Source organism: Meriones unguiculatus, chromosome 7, assembly GCF_030254825.1.
Source record: "Meriones unguiculatus strain TT.TT164.6M chromosome 7, Bangor_MerUng_6.1, whole genome shotgun sequence".
NCBI lineage: Eukaryota > Metazoa > Chordata > Mammalia > Rodentia > Muridae > Meriones > Meriones unguiculatus.
The window spans coordinates 71367524-71378179 of NC_083355.1; the positions used below are offsets into that span (position 1 = coordinate 71367524).

The following is a 10656-nucleotide window of genomic DNA, read 5'->3' on the forward strand; positions in this document are numbered from 1 at the left end:
CCTCAAAATCAAGGGGATACAAATTGGAAAGGAAGAAGTCAAAGTATCACTATTGCAGATGATATGATAGTATACCTGAGTGACCCCAAAAATTCTCCCAGGAAACTCCTACAGCTGATTAACACCTTCAGCAAAGTGGCTGGATACAAAATTAACTCAAAAAAAAAAAAAAAAAAAAAAAAAACACAGTAGCCCTCCTGTATACAATAGACAAATGGGCTGAGAAAGAAATTAGGGAAACAACACCCTTCACAATAGCCACAAAGGACATAAAGTATCTTGGTGTGAACCTAACCAAGCAAATCAAAGACTTGTATGAAAAAATTTCCAGTCTCTCAAGAAAGAATTAGAAGAAGATATCAGAAGATGGAAAGATCTCCCATGCTCATGGCTTGGTAGGATTAACATAGTAAAAATAGCCATCTTACCAAAAGCAATCTACAGATTCAATGTAATTCCCATCAAATTATAGACTCAATTCTTTACAGACCTTGAAAGAAAAATTCTCACCTTCGTATGGAACAACAAGAAACCCAGAATTGCTAACACAATTCTCTACAGTAGAAGATCTTCAGGAGGTATCTCTATCCCTGATCTCAAACTGTACTATAGAGCAACAATAATAAAAACTGCATGGTACTGGCATAGAAATAGACTGGTGGATCAATGGAACTGAATAGAAGACCCTGATATAAATTCACACACTTATTGACACCTGATCTTTGACAAAGATGCCAAAACCATTCAATGAAAAAAGACAGCATCTTCAACAAATGGTGCTGGGCTAACTGGATGTCTGCATGTAGAAAAATGCAAATAGATCCATCCTTAACACCCTGCACAAAACTAAAGTCCAAGTGGATCAAAGACCTCATCATAAAACCAGACACATTAAACCACTTAGAAGAAAAAGTGGGGAAGAGCCTTGAACACATTGGCACAGGAGACAACTTCCTGAACATAACAACAACAGCACAGGCTCTAAGAGCAATAATCAATAAATGGGACCTCATGTAACTGAAAAACTTCTATAAAGCAAAGGACACAGATATAAGAACAAAACAAATGCCTACAGATTGGGAAAGAACCTTCACCAACCCTTTATCTGACAGAGGACTAATATCCAGTATATATAAAGAACTAAAGAAGTTAAACAGCAAAAAATCAAGTAATCCAATTAAAAACTTGAGTACAGAGCTGAACAGAGAATTCTCAATAGAGAAATATCAAATGGGAAACACTTAAAGAAATGCTCATCCTCATTAGCCATGAGGGAAATCAAAACAACCCTGAGATTTCACCTTACACCCATCAGAATGGCCAAGATGAAAAACTCAAGTGACAACACATGCTGGAGAGGTTGTGGAGAAAGGGGAACCGTCCTCTACTACTGGTGAGAATGTAAACTTGTACAACCACTCTGGAAATCAATCTGGTGCTTTCTCAGACAACTAGGAATAGTGCTTCCTCAAGATCCAGCCATTCCACTCCTAGGCATATATCCAAAAGCATCTCAAGTACACAATAAGGACATTTGCTCAACCATGTTTGTAGCAGCCTTTTTTGTAATAGCCAGAAGCTGGAAACAGCCCAGATGCCCCTCAGTGGAGGAATGGATGCACAAATTGTGGTACATCTACACAATGGAATATTACTCAGCAATAAAAAACGAGGAAATCATGAAATTTACAGGAAAGTGGTGGGATCTGGAAAAGATCATCCTGAGTGAGTTATCCCAGAAGCAGAAAGATGCACATGGTATATACTCACTCACATAGACATATGATATAGGATAAACCCACTAAAATCTGTACACCTAAAGAAGCTAATCAAGAGGGAGGACTCTAGCTAAAATGCTCAATTCCTAACCAGAAAGGCAAAGACGATGGACATCAGAAGAAGGAGAAAAGAGGGAACAAGTCAGGAGCCTGACACAGAGGACCTCTGAAAGACTATCAATGCAGATTCTGAGACTTATGGTCAACTTTTGGGCAGAGGGCAGGGAATCTTATGAAATAAGTGGGAAACATTAAGATCTGGAGAGGACAGGAACTCCACAAGGAGAGCAACAGAATCAAAATATCCGATCACAGGGGTCTTTCCTGAGATTGATACTCCAACCAAGGACTATGCATGGAGATAACCTAAGACCCCTGCACAGATGTAGCCCATGGCAGTTCAGTATCCAAGTGGGTTCCATTGTAATAGGAACAGGTACTGTCTCTGACATGAACTGATTGGCTTGCTCTTTAATTAGCTCCCCCTGAGGGGGAAGCAGCATTACCAGGCCACAGAAGAAAACAATGCAGCTACTCCTGATGAGATCTAATTGAGTAGGATCAGAAGGAAGGAAAAGAAGTCCTCCCCTATCAGTGGACTTGGGGAGGGGCATGCATGCAGAGGGTGGAGGAAGGGAGGGATTGGGATGGTAGGATGGAGGGAACCACGGGGGGGGGATGCAAAGTGAATACAGTGTAATTAATAAAGAATAAAAAAAAAGAAAAAATCTCAAGTGACAACACATGCTGGAGAGGATGTGGAGAAGGGGGACCCTCCGCCATTGCTGGTGAGAATGTAGGCTTGTACTACCAGTTTGAAAATCAATCTAGCACTTTCTCAGACAATTAGGAATAGTGCTTCCACAAGATGCAACTGTACCACTCCTAGGCATACATCCAAATATGCTCAAGTATACAACAAGGACATTTGCTTAACCATGTTCATAGCAGCTTTGTTTGGGATAGCTAGAACATGGAAACAACCTAGATGCCCCTCAACAGAGAAATGGATACAGAAATTGTGGTACATTTACACAATAGAATACTACTCAGCAATTAAAAACAAGGAAATCATGAAATTTGCAGGTAAATGGATGGAACTAGAAAAGATCATCCTGAGTGAGGTAACCCAAAAGAAGATAGACATACATGGTATATACTCACTTATAAGTGGGCACTAGACATATAATATAGAATAATCATACTAAAATCTGTACACTTAAAGAAGCTATGCAAGAAGGAGGAACCTGGGTAAGATTATCAGTCCTCATTCAGAAAGACAAAGGGGATGTACATTGGAAGAAGAAAACAAGGAACAGGACAGGAGCCTACCACAGAGGGTCTCTGAAAGACTCTACCCAGCAGTGTATCAAAGCAGATGCTGAGACTCATAATCAAACTTTGGGCAGAGTGCAGGTAATCTTATGAGAGAAGGAGGAGATAGTAAGACCTGGAGAGGACAGGAGCACCATAAGGGGAGCAAGAGAACCAAAATATCTGAGCATAGGGGTCTTTTCTGAGACTGATATTCCAAGCAAGGACCATTCATGGAGAAACCTAAAGCCCCTGCTCAGATGTAGCCTATGGCAACTCAGTGTCCAAGTGAGTTCCCTAGTAATGGGAACAGGGACTGTTTCTGACATGAACTCAGTGGCTGGCTTTTTGATCACCTCCCCCTGAGGGGAGCAGCCTTACCAGACCACAGAGGAGGACAATGCAGCCAGTCCTGATGAGAACTGATAAGCTAGGGTCAGAAGGAAGGAGAGGAGGACCTTTCCTATCAGTGGACTTGGAGAGGGACAGGGAGGAGATGAGGTAGTGAGGGTGGGGTTGTGAGGGAATGAGGGAGCAGGCTACAGCTGGGATAGAAAGTGAATAAACTGCAATAAATGTAAAAAATAAATAAATAAATAGATAAATGAAGAACGTTGTATGTGAGACCCTAAATACTTCATCAGAAAATTCCTAGAACAAATTAACACTTTCAAGACAATAGCAGAATACAAATTTGCTGTACCAAGTACTAAGTATCAATAGCTTTTCTAAAAACCAAGGATAATCAGTCTTAGAAACAACACCTGTGCCCAGGTATTTTGGTTCTGTTGTTCTCCTTGTGGAGCTCCTATCCTCTCCAGGTTTTACTATCTCCCCCTTCTTTATAAGATTCTATGCACTCTGCCCAAGTTTGTTTATAAGTCTCAATATCTGCTTTGATATGATTGCTGGGTAGAGTCTTTCAGAGGCCCTCTGTGGTGGGCTCCTGTCCTGTTTCCTGTTTTCTCCTTCTTCCAATGAACATCCCCTTTGCCTTTCTGAGTGAATATTGATCATCTTACCCAGGGACCTCCTTCTAGCTCAATTTCTTTAGGTATATGGATTTTTATAGGTTTATACTATATTACTTGTCTGATATCCACTTAAAAGTGAGTATATATCAAGAGTCCTTTTTTTCTTTTTTATGTTTATTTTTATTAATTACATTTTATTCACTTTGTAGCCCCCCCATATGTCCCTCCCTCCTCCCCTCCGATCCCACCCTCCCATCCCCTTTTTCATGCATGCCCCTCCACTAGTCCACTGATAGGGGAGGTCCTCCTCTCCTTCCTTCTGATTTTAGTTTATCAGATCACATCAGGAGTGGCTGCATTGTCATCATCTGTGGCCTGGAAAGGCGGCTCCCCACTGAGGGGGAGGTGATCAAAGAGCAGGCCAATCAGATTATGTCAGAGGCAGTCCCTCTTCCCATTACTATATAACGCACTTGGACACTAAACTGCCATTGGCTACATCTTCTAGGTTATCTCCATGCCTGGTACTTGGTTGGAGTATGAGTCTCTGGGAAGACCCCTATGTTCGAATTTCTGGTTCTGTTGTTCTCCTTGTGGGGTTCCTATCCTCTCCAGATCTTACTATTTCCCACTTCTTACATAAGATTCCATGAACATTGCCAACAGTTGGCCATAAGTCTCAGCATCTGTTTTGATAGTCTGAAGGGCAGAGCCTTTCAGAGGCCCTCTGTGGCTAGTTTCTAGCTTGTTTCCTGTTTTCCTCTTCTTCTGATGTCCATCCTCTTTGCTTTTCTTGATGGGGATTGAGCATTTTAGTCAGAGTCCTCTCTCTTGATTAGTTTCTTTAGATGTACAGATTTTGGTAGGTTTATATTATATTACATGTCTATATGAGTGAGTATATACCATGTGTTTCCTTCTGCTTCAGGGACAGCTCACTCAGGATGATCCTTTCCAGGTCCCACCATTTACCTGCAAATTTCATGATTTCCTTATTTTTCATTGCTGATTAATACTCCATTGTGTACATGTACCACAATTTCTGCATCCATTCTTCAGTTGCGGGACATCGGGCTGTTTCCAGCTTCTGGCTATTACAAATAAGGCTGCTACAAACATGGTTGAACAAATGTCCTTATTGTGTACTTGAGCCTTTTTGGGATATATGCCTAGGAGTGGTATGGTTGGATCTTGAAGAAGCACTATTCCTAGTTGTCTGAGAAAGTGCCAGATTGACTTCCATAGTGGTTGTACAAGTTTACATTCCCACCAGCAGTGGAGGAAGGTTCCCCTTTCTCCACAACCTCTCCAGCATGTGTTGTCACTTGAGTTTTTCATCTTGGCCATTCTAATGGGTGTAAGGTGAAATCTCAGGCTTGTTTTGATTTGCATTTTCCTCATGGCTAATGACATTGAACATTTCTTTAAGTGTTTCTCTGTGATTCTATATTCCTCTACAGAGAATTCTCTGTTTAGCTCTGTTCCCATTTTTTTGACTGCTTTTTTTCCTATTTATTCAAAGCATGGTTATGTGAGGAATGATCATTTCAGTGGGAATCTAGACAAGCAGTAAGTTCATCTTTCATTTACATATTTTTTTTATTTTACTTTATTCATTCTGCATCCCCCCATAAGCCCCTCCTTCCTCCCCTCCCAATCCCACCCTCCCTCCTCCCTCTGCATGCATGCCACTCCCCAAGTCCACTGATAGGGGAGGTTCTCCTCTCCTTTCTGATCTTAGTCTATCAGTTCACATCAAAAGTGGCTGCATTGTCCTCTACTATGGCCTGGTAAGGCTGCTCCCCCCCAGGGGGAGGTGATCAAAGAGCAGGCCAATCAGATTATGTCAGAGACAGTCCCTCTTCACATTACTATGTAACCCACTTGGACAATGAACTGCCATGGGCTACATCTGTGCAGGGGTTCTGGGTTATCTCTATGAATAGTCCTTGGTTGGAGTATGAGTCTCCGGGAAGTTCCCTATGTTCAAATTTTCTGGTTCTGTTGCTCTCCTTGTGGAGACCCTGTCCTCTCCAGCTCTTACTATTTCCCAGTTCTTACATAAAATTTCCTTCACTTTGCCCAACAGTTGCCCATCAGGCTCAGCATCTGCATTGATAATCTGTAGGGCAGAGGCTTTCAGAGGCCCTCTGTGGTAGGTTCCTAGGTTGTTTGCTGTTTTCTTCTTCTTCTGATGTCCCTCCTCTTTGCCTTTCTGGATGGGGATTGGACATTTTAGTTAGGGTCCTCTCTCTTGCTTAGTTTCTTTAGACGCACAGGTTTTAGTGGGTTTGTCCTATGTTGTATGTCTATATGAGTGAGTATATACCATGTGTGTCTTTTTGCTTCTGGGACAACTCACTCAGGATGATCCTTTCCAGATCCCACCATTTACCTGCAAATTTCATGATTTCCTTATTTTTCATTGCTGAGTAATATTCCATTGTGTAGATGTACCACAATTTCTGCATCCATTCTTCAGTTGAGGGGCATCTGGGTTGTTTCCAGGTTCTGGCTATTACAAATAAAGCTGCTACAAACATGGTTGAGCAAATGTCCTTTTTGTGTACTTGAGCCTCTTTTGGATATATGCCTAGGAGTGGTAGGGCTGGATCTTGGGGAAGCACTATTCCTAGTTGAGCATTTCTTTAAGTGTTTCTCGGCCATTCGATATTCCTCTACAGAGAGTTCTCTGTTTAGCTCTGATCCCCATTTTTTAATTGGATTACTTGCTTTGCTGCTTTTCAGCTTCTTTAGTTCTTTATATGTACTGGATATTAGCCCTCTGTCAGATAAAGGGTTGGTGAAGATTCTTTCCCAATCTGTAGGCAGTCGTTTTGTTTTGATGACGGTGTTCTTTGCTTTACAGAAGCTTTTCAGTTTCATGAGGTCCCATTTATTGATTGTTGCTCTTAGAGCCTGTGCTGTTGTTCTTATGTTCAAGAAGTTGTCTCCTGTACCAATGAGTTCTAGTGTCTTCCCCACTTTTTCTTCTAAGTGGTTTAATGTGTCTGGTTTTATGTTGAGGTCTTTGATCCACTTGGACTTTAGTTTTGTGCAAGGTGTTAAGTATGGATCTATTTGCATTTTTCTACATGTAGACATCTAGTTAGACTAGCACAATTTGTTGAAGATGCTGTCTTTTTTTTCATTGTATGGTTTTGGCATCCTTGTCAAAGATCAAGTGTCCATAAGTGTGTGGGTTTATTTAATTTCAAGTCTCTGAAGAAAGAATTAGAAGAAGATATCAGAAGATGGAAAGATCTCCCATGCTCATGGCTTGGCAGAATTAACATAGTAAAAATGGCCATCTTACCTAAAGCAATCTACAGATTGAATGCAATTCCCGTCAAGTTACCAACACAATTCTTTACAGACCTGGAAAGAAAAATCCTCAACTTCATATGGACTAACAAGCAACCCAGAATTGCTGAAAAAATCCTCTACAATAAAAGATCTTCTGGAGGTATCTCCATCCCCGATATTAATCTGTACTATAGAACAACAGTAATAAAACCTGCATGGTACTGGCATAGAAACAGAATAGTGGATCAATGGAACCTAACAAGAGTGTCTTTCTTTTTCTGGGTTACCTCAATCAGGATAATCTTTTCTAGTTCTCACCATTTGCCTGCAAATTCATGATCTCCTTGTTTTTAATTGCTGAGTAGTATTCCACTTTATAAATGTACCACAATATCTGGGCACAGGGATCTCTTCTGAGACTGATATTCCAAGCAAGGTCTATTCATGGAGATCACCTAGAACCCATGCTCAGGTGTAGCCCATGGCAGCTCAGTATCCAAGTGGGCTTCCTAGTAATGAGAACAGGGACTGTCTCTGACATGAACTCAGTGTGTAGCTCTTTGACTGCTTCCCCCTGATAGGGGAGCAGCATTGCTAGGCAACAGAGGAGAACAATGTAGCCAGTTCTGATTTGTCCTACTAAGCTAGGGTCAGATGGAAGGGGAGGAGGATCTCCTCTATCAGTGGACTAGGGGAGGGGCATAGGAGTAGGAGAAAGAGGGAGGTTGAGCCTGGGCTACAGCTAGGCTACAAAGTGAGTAAATTGTTATCAATCAATCAATAAATAAATAAATAAGTAGAAAAATAAATAAAACCTTAAAATTCATGTATAAAGGAAATGACGCCATATAGTCAAGTCAATCCTGAACAAAAAAGAATAATGCTCAATACATTATTATAACCTGTCTCAAATTATACAGAGACATACTAATAAAAACAGCATGATACTGACACCAACACACACACACACAGGCGTACAGAGAGAGAGAGAGAGATATTTAACTATGTACAAATACAGCTGTCTATAGTTAAATAAAGATGTGAAAATACATACTGGCGAAAAGAAGGCTCTGAGACCTGTGTATTGAGCCACAACAGGGTGCAGACAACCGTGATATCAGCCAGTGTCACTTGCTCACCCACCAGGAAAGTCCTTGTGAGTGCCCAGCAGCCCCAGGATTTGCTTCACCTCCTCTTTAGCATTTTCAGTGTCCTGTTTGTTGTGCTGCATGATGGGCAAGGTGGGGAACACCCAGGTGCTGGCTGGAGAAATGATGTCTCTTGTCGGCAAAGCTCACTCACTGCAGCACCTGAGCTGCTGCCTCTGGCATACTTCCACGCAGCTTACATTATGATTGCTTGCATCATAGGCGATGGCGTTGCTCTCAAACACACAGCTCCTGAAGAGGAGATGGATGAGTATGAGCAAGCATTGGCTGCTGAGCCCAAGGCCAAGGACCCTTTCATTCATCTTTGTGTTGGATGAGTTTCAGTACTCCAGTGAGGACACCCTCTCTGTGGCACTGTCATATTTTGGGGAGCATTTTGATAAGGATGGATGCTGAGTACCGCTTCCCTGAAGAGCTCATGAATTGCAACCTCATTGCTGGAATGTTCCAGCGACTGGACAAACTGAGGAAGAATGCCTTTGTTAGTTTCATCTTCTTTGAAACCATCAACAGCAGCTTCATTTCTGGTGTTTGGGTCTTCTGGAGCCAAGAGCTTGCCTTTCTGCTGAGTCTAGATATGCAGGTGGACTATGAGTTGTATACATGGAGGAAACGGGATCCTGGTAGGGAAGAGACCCAGTCCCTGGTTTGAGAGTACTTTTCATGTGAGGGGACCTCCCAGCATGTGGGCAAAGACATCAATCAAGGTATGATCTTCAAGTGAACATGTCTTGCCATTGTCTAGGTGCCTGCAACCCACCTTTCAAGGGAGATGGGGGTCATTAAAGGAAACTGAACACTGCAAAAAACAAACAAACAACATACTGGATGAAATGCAGCATCTTCAACCAATCGTATTTGGGGAACCTGGGAATCCACATGTTGAATACTGAAACTAGGTCCTTGTCTCTCTAAACAAAAAATCCACTCTGCATGGATTAATGGTGGCAACATAAACGTTGAAACTCAAAAATGAAACAAAATAAAATAAAACGTTAGAAGTTAGGAAGCATGCTACAACATAAGTGATGACTTTCTCAATAGGACATCAGTTGCTTGAGAAATAAAACTAACAATTGACAATTTGACTGTATGAAATGAGAGAAAGCTCTCAAGATCTCAACCCTACACAAAGATGCACAGGCAAGAGTTAAGCTTGAAGTGGGAGGGGTGGCACACGATGGTGGCATAGTGTCACATGGTCAGCTTTGAAAACACACATACAAGTAACATCATAGGGATGCAACAGGTTATATATGGGAATACATACATATATATATATATATATGTAAAAATATAAATGTATATAACATCAACTGAGGGAAAAAAAGATACAACAAATTGAAAGTGACCAGGGAAGGGTATATTGAAGGGTTTATATTGCAGGAGTATATAGAGGGATGAATGGGAAGTGAGAAATGTAATTAAAGTACAAACTAAGATATAAACAGACAAAGAAATCTGTACAGCAAGTGAAACAGCCAATAGAGTGAAAAGACAGCCTGCAAAATGGGAGAGAAATTTTGCCATCTAAGTTTCTAGAATACATGAAGAACTCAAGAGAAAATCACCAGTGAAACAGATGGTTCAATCAAAACTGTGTTATGTATCCAACCTGAGAATTCTAAAACAAAAGTAAAATGGATGATAAATATCTGAAAAAGTGTTCAACTTCCCTAACACTTAGGGAAATGAAAGATAAGTTTTTTGCTTACCCAAGTCTGCATTGATAAAATCATGAAAATAAATATGAGGAAAGAAAAGTACTCGATCTCTGTTGGTGGGATTTCAAACTGTTGGAATGCTATGGAAATCAGTGTGTACATACCTCAAAAATCTAACAGTAGAACTGTTTGTCATATGACCCAGATATTCCGCTCTGGGGCATACAGTCAAAAGACTGTATCCCGCTGCAGAGATACATACTCATCCATATTTATTGTTACTCTAGTCTCAGTATCTAGGAAATAGATCAGCTTAGATGTTCACCAATGGATGAATTCATAATGAAAATGTGATACATCCACACAGTTTCAGCTATGAAGAAAATTGAAATCTGCAGGTAAATGGATGGAACTGGAAAAAATATGTATTGAATGAAGTAACGTAGGGCCA

General features: G+C 41.0%; 1 pseudogene; it reads left to right on the plus strand.

Annotated features, from left to right (window-relative positions):
• Positions 1–8723: 8723 nt before the first annotated feature.
• On the plus strand, positions 8724–9265 carry LOC110539578 (elongation factor 1-gamma-like; annotated as a pseudogene).
• Positions 9266–10656: the final 1391 nt, after the last annotated feature.